This window comes from Acanthisitta chloris, unplaced genomic scaffold (assembly GCF_000695815.1).
Source record: "Acanthisitta chloris isolate BGI_N310 unplaced genomic scaffold, ASM69581v1 scaffold14095, whole genome shotgun sequence".
Lineage (NCBI taxonomy): Eukaryota > Metazoa > Chordata > Aves > Passeriformes > Acanthisittidae > Acanthisitta > Acanthisitta chloris.
In genome coordinates this window covers 28,292-31,206 of record NW_008674368.1, presented here as the reverse complement: position 1 = coordinate 31,206, position 2,915 = coordinate 28,292, and positions in this window count along the sequence as shown.

The following is a 2,915-nucleotide window of genomic DNA, read 5'->3' as shown; positions in this document are numbered from 1 at the left end:
TGTCTCCAGGCTGAGCCTCCCCAGCTCCCTCAGCTGCTCCTCAGTCCCAAGGGAAGTCCACAAACAGGTATTTTGCTGCAGCTCATGCTGCCAGGTGAACTCAGCTGTTCCTCTTTGCCATATTTCTCAAGGGCAAACTGGGAATCAGCAGGTCACAGTTGGGTGAAGTGGTGAATGCTTGTAGTCTGCATCATCTTTCCCAAAGCCTTCAGAAGCAATTTCCATGCTTTTTCCCTGCCATACCTTTGAATTCCTGCAACTTTCCTGTGCCAGCACTTGCACTCAGGTGGCTGCAGGATGCACTGGATCAGGTTCTGGGTGATGATGGATGACCTTATGTTCATTTTTTTCCTGCCTGAGGTTGCAGCCAGGTCAGTTCTCCACAAGTGCACAAGGTGCAGCAGGTGGCATCTACAGAGGAATGGGAAAACACTGATTTTACAAGCAGGACAGACAAAATGCTTTTCAAATGTTCTTGCCCAACTGCACCCCAAGACAAAATCACAGAATCATAGAATTTTAGGGGGTTGAATAGACCTTATAGAACATCTAGCCCCAACCCCCCTGCCATGGGCAGGGACACCTCTCACCAGACCAGGTTGCTCAAGGCCTCATCCAGCCTGGCTTTGAATGCTGCCAAGGTTGGGGCAGCCACAACCTCCTGGGCAATGCAGCAGCTGGACTGCTGAGAGGCACATTTTGGAGGGCAGAGCAGGTCAGCACAGAAAACCAATGGCTGAAGAACACTCAAAGCATTTTGCGCCTTCAGGTGGCCCAAAAGAGATGATTAAAGAAACAAAAGGAGATGCCAGGTGGGTTTGCAGTAGAGCTGTGATGTGCAGGGAACAACCTCCAGCAAGGAATGCCTGGGAGAGAGGCAGTGAGTGATGGACATGCTGTGGGGATAATATGGGACAAGAGGACATGGTGAGGAGGAGCTCAAGTCCTTCCATACCCAAGGCATGATGTGAAACAGCCTTCACTGTGTGCCCTCATGTCTGCTGGGCCTGCAGGGGTCAGGCTTTGTCTTCTTCCTCTCCTCACAGCTGCTGAAGGACACCTGCATGACCTCTTGGTGTCACCTGGGCACATGCCACCATCCTTGCTTCATGCTGTCTCCTCCAACAGAGCCACCAGCAGGGCTGAAGTGGCCACCAGCCTCTTGAGGGAGTGCTTTCCCCTTGATTCAAACTGAACTGAGATTTTGGACATGTTTGGTTCACTGAGACAAAACTAATGATCTTCTCATGTGTTTAACCCCAACATTATTCTGGGCTTCCAGAATTCCAGTGGATCCCATGTTGCTCCTTGGTTGTACGGTGGAAGCAGCCAGCTCCAGACACAGGATGAGGACTGGAACGTCTCCCCTGTGAAGACAGGCTGAGGAAGTTGGGGATGTTCAGCCTGGAGAAGAGAAGGTTGTGTGGAGATCTCATAGCAGCTTTTCAATATCTGAAAGGGCTACAAGGGAGCCAGAGAGGGACTCTGTGTTAAGAACTGCAGTGACAGGACAAGGGGCAATGGGTTAAAATTGAAAGAGGGGAAATATAGCTTAGATATTAGGAAGAAATTTCTGCCTGTGAGGGTGGTGAGACACTGGCACAGGTTGCCCAGAGAGGTTGTGGCTGCCCCAACCCTGGCAGTGTTCCAGGCCAGGTTGGATGGGGCTTGGAGCAATTTGGGCTAGGGAAGGTGTCCCTTCCCTGCCCATGGCAGGGGGTGGAACTGGATGATCCTTAAGGTCCTTCCAATCTAAACCAGTGTGGGATTCTCTGATTCTGGGATTCTTTGCAGCTTTGCTGGATTCATCCAACGCACCAGAAGTGATTTTCTTGGCCAGTGGAAACACTGAGCTCCAACCCAGTCGATGTGGTTTGAATATTTCAGTCAACTTTGATTTCAGTCATAAGAGTGAGAAATGTCAAAGTGAGTGTAAATGTACATTGCAAGTGCAATAGCAGCTGAGAGCTAGTCTCAGGGTATGACATCAGCCTGGAATATTAGGCTGTCAGAATTCTCAGCTATTTTTGAGTTTGAGGCCAAGTTTTGAAACGCTGAGTGCCCTGAGCTTTGATGGATGTGGATCCCTCAGGGAATGCTGCAACATTTATCCTCTCTGCAGCGATGTTGAGCTCCTCTGCTCTCACAAGCCCAATTCTGCAATATTTAGAATCATTTGGGTTGGAAGAACCTTAAAGACCATTTCATTCTACCCCTGCTATGGGCAGGGACACCTTCCACTAGCCCAAGTTGCTCCAAGCCCCATCCAACCTGGCCTGGAACACTTCCAGCGATGGGGCAGCCACAGCTGCTCTGGCCAACCTATGCCAGTACCTCATCACCCTCACCAGGGAAGAATTTCTTCCCAGTATCCCATCTATCCCTGTCCTCTGGCAACAGGAAGCCATTCCCCCTTGTCCTGTCCCTCCAGGTCTTGTCCCAAGTCCCTCTGCAGCTCTCTTGGAGCCCCTTTAGGCACTGGAAGGTCTCTAAGGTCACTCCAGAGAACCTCCCCAGGCTGAACACCCCCAGCTCTCAGCCTATCTCCAGATCAAATTAGTGGCTTCCTCTGGCCTCATTCCAAGAGGGCAATGCCTTTAGATGCTCAGGGTCTGATTATCTCACCTCAGGTCTTGCTTTAAGACCCATGGACATCCTGTGCTCTTCTGTAGTCAATGGGGAGAGACAGATGTGACCTGAGGGCAGCTCTTCCCTCTGCAGGGCAGGTTGAGTTGCTAAACTCTACCCACTGACCGTGCGAGAACCCTAAGGTGACCACAGCTACCATGTAGATGCCTCAAATCTGCATCTACAGAGAGGTGGGATGAACAGTCATTTTTAAATGTCCAAATTCATTCCCATTTAGGCAGAAGTTGGCAGAGAAAGAGCCTTTAGGCTTGTAGAGAGTGTGAACA